The 14819-nt window shown below is 26.8% G+C and overlaps 1 protein-coding gene and 1 long non-coding RNA gene across 8 annotated transcripts in view; one reads left to right on the top strand and one right to left on the bottom strand.

Moving 5' to 3' along the window:
- Nucleotides 1-14819, bottom strand: part of LOC127070556 (prolactin-releasing peptide receptor-like) — a 71502-nt gene that overhangs the window by 28058 nt on the left and 28625 nt on the right. The window lies entirely within an intron of this gene.
- Nucleotides 1-14819, top strand: part of LOC127070557 (uncharacterized) — a 70065-nt gene that overhangs the window by 39181 nt on the left and 16065 nt on the right. The window contains exon 3 of the long non-coding RNA XR_007784571.1: nucleotides 5666-5783. This is a non-coding gene — a long non-coding RNA (uncharacterized LOC127070557). The remainder of the gene's footprint in view (nucleotides 1-5665; nucleotides 5784-14819) is intronic.

The following is a 14819-nucleotide window of genomic DNA, read 5'->3' as shown; positions in this document are numbered from 1 at the left end:
TTCTTTATATTTTTTGCTTACGTTGATCCTAAAAATATTTATTGCGTTTTCGACTATTACAAATATTTATTATAATTTGTTTATATATAAATATATATCATATATTAAATTAAAAAAACGAATATAATATATTTCCATTATGTTATAATAAAAAAAATATATATATATATATATACATATATGTATATTTTGTGATTTATATCGTAACAAATAAAATTATTTTTATTTTATGTGATGCTTATTAAAATTTGTAATAGTAATATTTTTAATTAATTATATATATATATAAATATAAAAATATATATACACATATATAAATTTCTTAAAAGAAATGAAAATCCACGTTCAACAACTTTTTTAATGTATAACATTTTAATTTAAAAATGCCGTAAGATATTTAATCAGATTAAATGGAAAATTTTGTACAATCTCTTATCACTTGCCCATGTATTATACATGTAACATATTACAGTGCGACGTTACGTAAAATTTCAATATAGACGACAGTGCGCATCAAGAGACAGAGACAGAGACAGAGATAGAGACATAGACGAAGACAGAAAAACGAGAAAACAAGAGAAAGAAATAGATAGATAGATAGATAGATAGATAGATAGATAGATATATAGCTAAATAGATAGAGACAGAGACAGAGAGACAGAAAGAAAGAGAGAGAAAGAAAAACAGAAAGAGAGAGAGTGAGACAGAGTAAAATTATTTTACTTTCACCCGCAGAGAAATTTCACGTTAAAAGCAAGACAAAATAGTTAGAGTACATTGATCAAGTTGAATCAAAATTCAACGGGTGTTCGACAGCATTGAACACATAGTATATAACTACGCGTGTCTATATATATATATATATATATACATACGTATATAGATACTTATAAATCTATCGTCCCTTACATGTACATATACCATGTATAAATCTACCTACGTACATGTACATTTCAATTTACTTACGTATATACAATACATACATACATATATATACATATATATATATGTAAATGTACATAAGTATGTTAAAGTACATATACTATGTATATAACTACACAAAAGTACTTATAATATATACATATACTTATAAACATATGTCCTGTTATATATGTGTGTGTATAAACATATGTATAAGTAAATATATATGTACATACACATATATATCTTGACTAGCTCTCGAACAGCACTTACAAGCCTCACAGCCTACCTCCTCCCTATCTCCCCCCTTCTACGTCAGCCAACAACCCTCCTCAACCCCTTCTCCCATCACTCACGATTCCCTTTACCATCAGCCTTACACCATTTACTTACTATCTCTCCTCGATTCGATTTTTATACTTTCCTAGTATGAAAAATTCATGTTGAATTAAAAAAATCGCTTGTCGCATACTTTCCATGCAAGGTTCTACTTTAACATCATTTCGTGGATGCAAAAGATAAGCTTATCGTAACGGCAAAAGTGGGTACCTACTCGATACTCAAACTTTTCTGATAACGATATGTAACTATGTGTGTATTTATGTATCTGTGTATGTACATATGTGTGCTCGTGCGTATGCTTATGAGAAAGAAAGAGATAGAGACAGAGAAAGAGAGAGAGAGAGAGAGAGAGAGAGATCGTGTGATTGTAGTAATAATCAAATAATCCTTTGACCTATATATATATATGTAGCAACAGTTGTTAGATTTATTGTAGAATCATTCATAAATCAACCAAAATCCTGTATATTGGTTATCCAATACTTATATATGTATATATTATATCTACTTAACTATGAAAATGTTTAGATTTTATATCTTTTTTTTTTGTAATCCTTTGATATATGTGTGTGTGTGTGTGTGTGTGTGTGTGTGTGTGTGTGTGTGTGTGTGTGTGTGTAGTAATAGTTATTGGATTTATTGTAGAATCGTTCATAAATCAACCAAAATCCTATATATTGGTTATCGAATACTTATAAACGCACATATTGTACTTAGCTATGAAAACGTTTAGATTTTATATTTTTTTCTTTTTTGTACATATTCTTATAATGTTTTCTCTTCCTTTTCTTTTTTTCTTTTTTTGATGTGATGGTAATATGTGTTGATTTTTAAAAAGGGTAGTAAGGAGACTTAAGCTGTTGACTATTTTTTAAATATGAAAAATAATCGAATACGTGTATATACGCGTGTGTATGTTCTAATAAATTTAATTCCATCGAATCATTAACAAATCTAATTATTAATCGTTTCCAAAAAGTTATCATAAAAAAGTATCGATTCAATATATCACGATAAACGCGTAATATTCAATTTTCTATACGCAAATGCGTTCATAAAACTTTATCGAGTCGTTCATCGAGTATATCGTTTCTTTTTTCTCCCCTTTTTCTTTTCCCCTTTTTTTTTTTATTATAGTAAAGTCCAATTAAGGAGTTCTTGGTATCTCGAGTTTCTAAAGCTTTTATACGCGTGAAAATTCCTCAAGGAAGAAAGAAAAAAGATGGTTGGACCACCTTAATGGCGGCATTCTTTAGTAAAAAAAGAAAAAAAAGGAAAATAAAAAGAAAAAAAAAAAAGTAGAAAAACATCACAGAAGAATATAAGGGTTGCTAGGATCGCTTTCCTCCTCTCTCTCTCTCTCTCTCTCTTTCTCATTTTCTCTCTCTTTCTCGACAAGGAAACAAAAAAGAAACCCCATGTACCATCTATCCATCTCTTTCTCACACATACTCTCTCCATTTTACTTTTTCATTTCTTTTCTATCTATTCTGCCTTCTCAGCTCTTTCCTCTTTTACCTTTTTTTTTTCTTCTTCTTCTTCTTCTTCTTTCTTCTCTTCTTTCCTTTTACCTTTATCTTCTTCTATTTCTAGACTTTTTTCTACGGAAATAAGTCAAGTACTGGACGTAAATACAAAGTAGCAAATTTCTCTAGTAAGATTTTTCTTTCAAGGCTATTGTTAACTTCGTGTTTATATTTTAATTCCCTTTAACTTTTCCTTCTATTTCTTTCAAATAAGACGGATGGACGGTGTAAGAAAGAAGGAAGTTAGAAGGAAAGAGTTGGTTAGTGACTGTGTGTGTTTGTGTGTGAGAGAGAGAAAAAGGAAAAACGTGGTAAACGAAATTCTCTTGTAAACTGGTCGAGAATGTTACACTAGAGTTTTCTTTCAAAGTTAGACTTGTATTTGGTTAAAAAGAGAGAGAGAGAGAGAATGCATGGTAAACAAAATTCTCCTAGAAAGTAGTCGAGAATGTTACTAGAGTTTTCTTTCAAAGTTAAACTTATATCCGGTTAAGAATAGAGAGAGAGAGAGAGAGAGAGAGAGAGAGAGAGAAGATGGAAAATAATAATAATAATAAAAAAAAATAAAAAAAATTATTCTGCCACGTGCGAGTCAAGATTGTTGCTAGAGTTTCGTTTCAAAATTAAATTCAAACTTGATTCGTGCTTCGTGTGGATAATTAAACTTCAACTAAGGCACAAAAGAATTGGATAATTGTAAAGAGAAAAGAAGAAGAAAAGGAAGAAAAAAAAAGAATTAATATGAAACGAAATAAAATGAAATAAATAAAATTAAGATCTCGAAAAAATATTCTTTCGTTGGTATTGTTTTGTTTTGATAAAGTATCGAAGTGTTATCAGAAATTTTCGAGATACACGTTCGTATATATCTGTTTTTTATTATTTTTATTAATTGTTAGTTTATATATATATATATATATATATATATATATTTATAATATATCATTTTTCGATTGAAATCGTGTTTGTTTAAAAATGTCAAAATATTAAATTAATTGTCATACGATATATATGTGTATATTTCATCTCGATAAAAAAAAAAAAAAAGAAAAGAAAAAATGGAAGTAATATGCTCGAATGAAATTAATTCAAGCATACGATAAATATCCTTCTCGTACAAGATTTACATGAATTGGAGTAAAAAGAAACTACATTTAAGATTCTCTAAACTTATCTGTTAAATTTTCTCGCTAGAATAAATCCTATCCATTTTCTTTAAAATGTAAAAATGCAAAGCATCCTTCGGTCAAGTACTTGTTATTCGTGTCGTTAATTTTCTTTCCGAGATTTTTCCTTTCTCAGAAATTCAACGATCACTCGGTAGAAGAGGAATGTGGAGGGTGAGATGAAGAGAGGGTGAGAGTTAGGGAAAGGGACATGTTATAAATATTTTATGATGAGAGTATCTATAATGTTTAAATCAAATATTATATTATATTAGTATAATTTATAATGTAATATAAATTATATTACATAATATCATATTATATTGTATTATATACGCTTCTTTATTATAATAATAATAATTATCATTTTTTTATTTATTTGTCGATACTATCCTATAAATCTCGTGGTTTTTCAATTTTTCAATTTTTTCATTTTCAATTTTTCTTTCATTTTTTTTTTTTTTAAATAAACTATTGAATGACGTCACGACGACGAACAAAAATTTTGATATTCACTCTTAAATTGCGACGTTCGACTAGTTGAGGCATTTACTATTTAAATATTAAAAAACGCCATGTGCACCATACGCGGGAAAATTCGCGATCGGTAAGGTAGGTCACGAAGCTTATTATTTTTATCAACTCTTAATCATAAATCCTTTAACCATTCTTTTCTTTTTTTTTCCTTTTTTTCTTCATTTCTTCCTTTTTCTTTTTCCTCTTCTTCCTTTTTCTCTTCCTCCAACAAAAGGACCCTTCTATTATTCTTTCAGAAATCCGGTAATACGTATCTCCCTCACGTGTATTCTTTTTTATTATTTTTCTTTTCCTTTCTTTCTTTCTTTTTTATCCTCCACGTCAAATTTCTCTCATCTTACACGCTTTCTTTAGGATTTTATATATCCAACGGCAATATTTTAAGATACGATTTATAATCTTTCAATCAATATCGAGTAATAACGCGGTCTTCGATGTTCGTCGAAAGTCGCACGTAATTCTTTTTTCCTTTCCTTGTCTTTTTTGTTTAGAAACATTTTTTAAAAATAGACTTTGATTTCTAAACTAGGCGTTCGTGCGAAGTGTTATTATTTTTATCGATTTTATTGTGTGTCGAATATTATTTCTCTTTTTTACTTTTTGTTCTCGACCATTACATAAATAAAGAAATAAATAGATAAATAAATGAATGAATGAATAAATGAATGAGGGAATGAATGAATTAATTAATTAAAAGAATCATTGTTATGTCCATTGAAATTGGAAATAAGCAAAATATATTACTTGTGTTGGATCTTATTTTCTTTTCTTTTTTTATTAGATTTTTTAATAAGTATTTGTTTTATTTTTTATTTCTTTTTAGTTTTTTTAATAGAATGTTTAGAGCTTTATATGATTATTTACTATTTAATATATACATCGTTTTTATCTAATTTTTTATTTAAATTAAATTATAATTTTTGCATGTAAATTTGAACTATAGTATTAATATATTATATATATATATATTTATTTATTTATTTACTATGAATTTTATACTATTATAAAATATTACTTTATATAATATAATATAAGATTCCATCTTTAATTATTCAATTTAATTTTTAATTATTTTTAATCATTTTTACATTTATATATATATATATATATAAATATTGTATTTATAAAAATGAATTTATTATATAAATTTCACATCTTTCTCTTCATTTTCAGTTATTAAAACAAGAATATATGAAAAATAAAGAATAGAGAGTCTACAAAGAAGGAAAGAAAGGATCACTTATGTCAATTGAAGAAGGATGAATTTTTAAAAAAGAACATCTGATTCATGGTAAGATCATATTTTAAAATATTGTTTCCTTCGGAAATAATACTTATGGTACAGTAAGATAAAGGGTTGGTGAGTGAGAGTAAGGGATATAACAATGGGATTGTACTTAATCCATATAAATTCTCTCTTGTCCTCGTTCTTGTCCCGTTGTTTTTTATTTTATCGTAGCCGTTCTAATGAGAGAGAATGCCAGTTAACGTGAACCATGATAACGATTGTGCTATCTCTTTCTTTTTATATTTATATATATATATATATATATATATATATGTTCAAGTAGAGGTGGGAATATAATAAATTTATATAAATGATAAATATGTTTAAAAAACCAAAAAAGGAGAAATTGAGAATATTACAATATTTGCATTAACATATATATATATATATATATATATATATATATGTATGTATGTATGTATGTATGTATGTATGTATGTATGTATGTATGTATGTATGTATGTATATTAATATATGTGTATATGTAGATCTAGGTATTCGAATATATGATAAATGTAAATAAATGTATTATGCATACATATATAATTCTTAAGTGTTAATACGAATGATAAATTGAAATATACATATTATATATTTCATATTTAGGCGTATTAATATTTATCATAAGTATAAATTAAATATATTCTATGTTGCTTTGTATGTACATATAATACATATGAATTATAGTGTAGGTATATATGACTTTTCTCTCTGTCTCTCTCTTTCTCTCTCTTTGTGTATGCGTGTTTCTCTTTTTCTCACGAATAAAGAGATATTACGATTCTTTATGTTTTATCATCATCGTATTCACTTTATATATGTTATGTATGTATATACATATGTATGTACTTGTATGAGTGATAAATCTAAAATCTATATAATATGTGTGTGTGTGTGTGTGCATGAATGTACATAATCGAAAATTATGAAAAATCTATACAGTACATATATATTTACATATGCGTATATACGTACATACATAGATATGTTTTTCATATTTCATTAAATTTGGATGTATTAGTACGAATAATCGATATTAATAAATATTTTATTTATAAGTATTAATAAAGTATTAATATATGAATAATTGACACAAATATATATATATAATGTTATATATGGACTTGTCCATATATAATTACGACGTCTACGATAAATTGTATTTATCATATTTTTTATTTATTATATTACATTTAATGACAATAGATTTATATTAAATTATATATGTATCCTTTTTTTTCTTTTATATCATATTTTTGATTTATATAAAATTATTATATTTTGCATGGATTTATATATATATATATATATATATATATATATATATATATAAATAATAAATATAAATTAATATATTACTTGCTTGTATTGATACGTACTTTTTCGTATTCGAATATACAATAAATATAATTAACAATTCATATCCGATAAATACAGTTTATATATTAATCGAATTAATAAAGCATAATAGCAATAATAATTAACACGTCTACTTAAACGTATTATTATGAATAAATAAATAAATAAATAAATAAATGAATAAATATATATATAAACGTACGAATAAATATATAAATAAATACTATCAGCTTATACTTGTCAAAAAATTCATACATACACTCAAAGAATATAAAACGAAAATAAATATACACGATTAACATAAATAAATTAAATTAATATTATACTTGTCTGTACTACGTATTTATACTACTACATGTTTTCAATGAAAAAAAAAGTAGCGATAAAGAATATAACGATATAATTAAAATAAATGATACATGCACAATATGTACTGTATACAGTGTTAAACCTCAACAAATATCTGAACATCAATAAGGTATATAAAAGATAGTATCTTCAAAGTACAATCTTGTACATATATATGTATATACATATATATTGATTTTTTCTTATCGAATTGAAAATGGTTATATGCGACTTTTCGAGATTCATTTTTGAGATTATCCGAGCAAGACATTATTTTTTTCTTTATTTTTTTTTTTCTATAAAGAAGAAAAAATTCTTTAGCTATTCTTTTCTTATCTCTTTCACTCTCTCTCTCTCTCTCTCTCTTTTTCTCTATCTCTATTTCTCTCTCTCGTTTTCAACGATATATACTAACTTTGCGTCTTTCACCGAGAAGACGTGAAAATAACACGTGTGAGCATATACGCACTTACACACGTGCATACACGCGTGCATACATATACACACAGACATAAACAGAGCCATCGTATATACAGATACAAAGATAGACACATAGCAGACACATACACACACAAATATCATAGAGATAAAAAGAAGAAATGCGATCTGTATGGAGAGTCAATATGGTCGTCGTGAAAGATTTCTTCTAGTGAATTGGATCATAAGTCTTACAAAAGGATCATCATCGAAGTTTCCGAATTAGACTTCGTTCTTTCATAAAAGAAATCTCATATACAATATACTACATATAATGTTGTATTATGTTACTATGAAAGGAAATATATATTACGTATAATATACTACGCGACAGTGTAAGGATCATTATTTCAGATAGTTAATAAATATATGTTATACATACATATATATATATACACATTATGTACTTAATAAATTATTTTTTATAATATATATTTTTATATATAAATTATTTTTAGTTTAATGGAACGTTTAAATATTCGTATAATAACTTTCCAAATATTGATATTTTTTATTTAATATTATATTTAATATATTAATATATTTAATATATATATATATAGTAATTAATATAGTTTATTTCGTTTTTTCTTTCTCTTTCTATAATTCTTTATCTTTGTTATCTTGATCTTCATCTATTATGCGAAATGCGTAGATCTCGAATATAAAGCCTCCATTATCAGAGTATTTGAAGGAGGTGGTGCGTACATGTCTAGAAAGCCAGAATTCACGTGTAAGCTCTGGAAACTCATATCTTTCTACGAAATAGAAGGGAGAAGATTTTTCGGGGATTAAGCAAGATCATTCGTTGATCCTTTAGCGAATAACGTCGTTCGAGACGTAAGTTCATCTTCAGTAATACGATGACGAGGGTCGTCGTGAAGTTGTTAAATCCACTATGGAAGTAAATATATATATATATATATATATATATATATATATATATATATATATATTTATTAGTTATCGTTCAATATTTTGATCTTATTTTTTAATCATTCGTGAATATTCATTATATTTGTATTTTTTAGCATGGACATACACATTGCTATACCATACTTATGTTCGTTCAATATTTTATTATTTTCATTTTTGGTTTTGTTAACTCCGTAGAATATCAATAATTTTATTTATTAGTTTATTTATTATTTAATATCGTTTCATTTTTTATTTGAATATTTTTTATTCGTGCAAATATTTATATTCTCATACATTTGTGCGCATTCATTATGAAAAAAAGAAAAGTATTCAAAGATGATTACTCTCTATCGTAGAATTAAAAAAGTATTGAATTTATTATAATTATAATACGAAATCGTATTAGCGTTAAATGGTTAAGTAGCAAGTTGAAAATCCTTTTTCTAATCAGACGTCTTTCAATGAAGCGAACGAAAGATTAGATAAATATCGTCGAGATATCCTCTTTAAAATGAATCTTTTCAGTTAAATTAGATTCCCTATTCTCTTTCGTTGGATCACCACTTCCTAATTCATCTCTTCCTCACAAAAAAAAAAGAAGAAAAAAGAAAGATCTAGATCTCGATCTCGTTAACGAAAACGAACTGTTCCCGTACGTTCCGTTAGAAAAATGTCACGTCTACGCGTGATTATATCTATTCCTAAGAGACTTACGTGCCTAATCTCACAAAAAAAAAGAAAAAAAAAGAAGAGAAAATAAAAAAGAATAAACGAAAGGAAGAAGATAAAAAAAAGGTATTAGAAAAGAATCAAAACTATAACACAAGATTAAAAGAAACAGACAGACAGACAAACGAAGAAAAAGAGAAAGAAAAAAAAAAGAGAGAGAGAGAGACAAGAGATTAATTTTTTTTCTTTCTTTCTTTCGTCCCATTTTTCTTTTCCTTTCTTTTTACTTTTTTCTTTCTTCCATTCTATTATTTTTATACGTTTTTGAAAGTAAATCAAGCATGTATCGTTATCCCTTTCATCGTTTCTTATTCCATCTCGTGCTCCATCCAACTCCTACTAACTCTTACCCTTCGATCCATCCCCACCATATCACCATCACTACCACCATTACTATCACTACCACCATCATCACCATCACCATCACCATCGTCAGCAACACCATCTCCACTTTTTCCACCACGTTCGACGAACCCACCATCGTCGATTTAATCTCGTTTCCCTTGACGATGTCCACACCGTAACCCGGGATAACGACGAAGTTAAGAGCACTCGTCTTTTCCAGTCGTTGAAATGGATTAAGATAATACGGAGGATGAGAAGGAGGAGAAGAAAGAGGGGTGAGGGGAAGGTGGAGGGGAGGAGGAGTAGAAGGGATCAGAGAAATAGGAGGTGAATCATTAATGAACGACGTTAGCCACCTGTAAGTACCTAGCCGCACGAATCGAGATATTATGTATATAAATATATATGTGATATATTATATAATCGTATTATATATTATGTTGTATAATATATAGAATATATATAATATAATATTTATATATATATATATATATATTGTATCATTATATGTGTAATGTGTATACGTTTATGTATGTGTATGATATACTATACAATTATATTGTATATATAATACATATATAATATATATGATTCTATAAATAATTAATTATATATATATATATATAATTATTACTATTTTTTGGATATAACAAAAAATAATAATAACAATAATAAAAATATATACTATTTGATATGATACATCATACATATATCATATTCCATATATATATATATACATATATGAGTGCATACATACGTACGTATATACATACATATATATGTAAAATACATTATAAGATTCGTGTTTCCTTCTCATCGTAGATTTCTCCTTTAGTACTCTTCCATCAAAATGGACCACGATCGCGTTATGTTACCTCTTATGACCTCGTTAACATTATCGCCCATTTGCATGTAACACTCCAATCGTGTCACCCCCAACCCCTATCTATCTCCACCCTGACTACTCCTCTCACTCTACTCTATAAGAGATAGTTCTTCTCGTTCGTGATGTTAAAATCAACGATCGTAGTATAGACATAAATACATCGTTGATTTTATTCGCCCTTTGTTAGAATTTATATAAAATTTATAGTACTATATATATGTGTGTGTGTATATATATATCTTTGTATATGTGAAAGAAAGACATAACTTCATTTTATATTTGATAAGTTTAAATTGATTCGGACACCATGTGTATATATATATATATATATATATATATATATATGTATGTATGTATGTATGTATGTATGTATTCGATTACGTGCATGTATGTGTGTGCGTGTACTCTAGTTTATGTCTCTCTCTCTCTTTCCTTCTCTCTATATATGTATGTATGTAGGTGTACACACGTGTAAGAAGTAGTTTTCTTTTTCACGTTAATGAGCAAGCAAACATTTTCTTTCTTTACGTTTTTCCTACCTTCTTCGAGTTTGTTCTTCAAGATGAAGAGACGTCGTGAAAGAATGAACGACTCGTTTATTTCTTTTTCTTTCTTCTTCCTTTTCGTTTCTTTTTGTTTTGTTACTTTTTCTCTTACTCTTTTTCTTTTTTGCTTATTTGTTTGTTTGTTTGTTTGTTTGTTTGTTTGTTCGTTCGTTTGTTTGTACGTCTGTTACATTTTTCTTATTATCATTATTAAACGACCGAAACTGCTAACTCTACTTCTACGTTTTATCGTCTCCATTTCTTACTCCACAATGTTTTTCTTCGATCCAATTTATAGTTTCTAGATTCTAAGTTTCTAAGTTCTAATAACATTTGTATATTTGTATTTGATGTTAGTTTTATTCGTTTATCCTTTTATTTTTCTTTTTATTTTTTATTTCTTATTTAAAATATTATTTTATATTAGAAGTGAAATTTTAACGATGCGTCGAATTGAAATAATTTCGTACGTGTGTATGTGTGTATGTATAATAAAAGTAAGTATAAATAATATAAATAAAATAATATATGTATATATGTATATTTTATATATATATATATAAATATATTATGAATAGATTATATTTTACAATAATTACAATAATTTAATTTTATATATATATATATATATATATATACACACACACACACATATGTATTTTTGTAATTTATATATAATAAATTTAAATATAATTAATTTATAAATATTGAAAGAGAGAGAGAGAGAGAGAGAGAGAGAGAGAATATAAATTCCTACTAAATTTACAAATCACAAATTAATTATTTGATTTAATAATAAAGGATTAATTAAAATAAAAAAGAAAATCAATATAAACAAATAGATTGAATTCTTTGATCATCGATCGTGTCATTGATATTTTCATTTTATGTCATTATTTAAGATATAATTTAGTATATGGAAGAAGATAGAAGGGGGTGGAAGGAGGGGTAAGAAGATGGTTGAGATAACCATTTTCATGGAAGCATAAAGAGCACCCTCGACATACGTATCGATTACGTTTTAATACCTTGCATGGGATACCTTTTATGGTCGGTCGATATCAGATAACTATTAAATGGACAAGTTCGAGGCAATAGTAATGGTCCGGTTCGTTTCAAAGCTTAAATTTATTACTCTTGATCGTTTTAACTGTTTTTATATTTTATTATCATAATATATATATATATGCAATAAAGAGAAGAAAAAAATACTTGCATTTACGTAAACTTCACTCTTCCTTTTTCATTTCTTGTTTTACAAAAAATCAAAAAATTCGATTCCATAAACGATAAGTTTGTAATAAGATAAAGAATATAATCATACAATGTGATGATAGTAATCGATTAGTATAACTATAGAAGAAAAGAAAAATAAATAAAGAAAGAAAGAGAGAGAGAGAGATAGAGAGAGAGAGAGAGAAAATTGCAATAACAAAATTTTCACAAGAATATTATTTATCTATAAACATCGCTGTAACTGCAGGTGGTATATAGAAAACGGATCACACGATGATAACGACGATGATAACGAACGCGTGATCCAATAAGAAGGAGAAAAAAGAAGGGTGAAGAAAAAAGAAGAAGAAAAAAAAAGAAGGAAAAATAACTCATCATTAGAATTACATATCTTGTGCAAGTTACAAAAATATTCTCATCGAAACTTCAAACACGAAAAAAAAAGAAAAAAAAACACACGCGAAAGAAAAAGAAAGAAAAATAGAAAATGAATTAAACGAAACGAAACGAAACGAAACGAAAGTGAACGAACAACGAAGATGATAAGAAAAAAAACGTGATAAAAAAAAAGGAATATAGGGTGGGACAAGAAAAATGAATGAAAGAAGAAGGAAACATGAATGAAGAAAACAGAGATGAAAGAAAAAAGAAACACGAAAAATGAAGGGAAAAGAAATGAAAGAAAAAGAGGAAAAAAAAGAAAGAAAGAAAAAAGAAAGGAAGGTAAAGTAAGAAGAAAAAAAAAAAGAAAAAAAAAGGAAAAATAAGTAATCAAAACGATTAAAAACTTTTCTTACGTTTTCGAGCAAAACTTTGATGTAAAATTGATTTGGTCGGTAAACTTGGTCGATTTGAAAGTGGATATAATCCTGTTATAATCAATGGGGTACGCTAATTAATATCTTGCTCGATTGCACTTTCATTTAAAGCCCTTCTCTCTTCTTCCCCCTCCCCTCTGTCTCTTTCTCAAACCCTCTCTCTCTTTTTCTCTCTCACTCTGTCTCTCTTACATACACATACTATCTCTCTTTCTCTCTTTTTTTTTTTACACATACGTACTTACACAAATGTTTATTCTTTTTCTAAGTACACACGTTTTCTCTATTTTTTTTTTTTAAGTACATAAGTGTTTCTCTTTTTTTATATTTAAGTGGATACTTTCTTTCTTTCTCTCTCTCTCTTTCTCTCTCTCTCTCTCTCTCTCTCTCTCTCTCTCTCTCTCTCTCTCTCTCTCTCTCTCTCTCTCTCTCGTTCTATCTATGTATATCATTCAATAAACGATGATTACCCGAGACAAGGGACCACTGATAATAAAACTTTCTCTGATGTCGAACATATTCATGGGGGACGAGACTACGCTCTATATTTACTTATGTGTATGTGTTAGAAATAGATATATTCATATGTCGATATTTGTACGTGTGCATACATACTAAAAGGAAATTGTTAGTTTTGCTATAAAGAGAGATTGATAGATAGATAGATAGATAGATAGATAGATAGATAGATAGATAGGTAGATAGATAGATAGTTAGACTGAGAGAAAAAGAGAGAAAGAGAGAAATGGATGACCTCTTGTAAATGGCAAGTTCTTTATCGAAAGTTCAAATCGTATAATCGATATATCCTATATCACACATGAATAAGCAAAAGTCACCTTGCTTATCGACGCATACGAAAATGATATTGATTATTCTATTGCTTTTATCTAAATTATTATCTGTTCCATCTAATGAGAGAAATCTTTTTCTCAAAGTGGGTGAGAAGAGTGAGATAAATAATATTTGTTCGATTCCAGTTGACAGAAATGGCAATCGTTGATTTAAATAAATTTCTATAGATAGTTATCGATTCATCGAATCGAATGAAAAAATTTGTTTTTAAAAGTTGTAACTATTATATATACTTATAATATATGATAGAACATATAATTTATTTTATATTATATTGTATCATATATACGAATATATGATAATTAGGATTAGAAAATGTAATATATAATATATAATATACAAGATATATGATATATATAATTTTATACTATATTATATATATATATATATATATATAGGAATATATGATAATTAGGATTAGAAACTTTATGTAAGAACGAAGTTACAACAAAGATCAACCTGTTCTAACTTTTGCTGAATTAAGAAGTGATTAGTTAGGAGTTAATTAAATGCATACATAAAA

The sequence above is a fragment of the Vespula vulgaris genome, chromosome 18 (assembly GCF_905475345.1).
Source record: "Vespula vulgaris chromosome 18, iyVesVulg1.1, whole genome shotgun sequence".
In the NCBI taxonomy this organism is placed as follows: Eukaryota; Metazoa; Arthropoda; class Insecta; order Hymenoptera; family Vespidae; genus Vespula; species Vespula vulgaris.
Note: the sequence above shows the minus strand (reverse complement) of the source record. Positions and strands in the feature narration are given on the sequence as shown.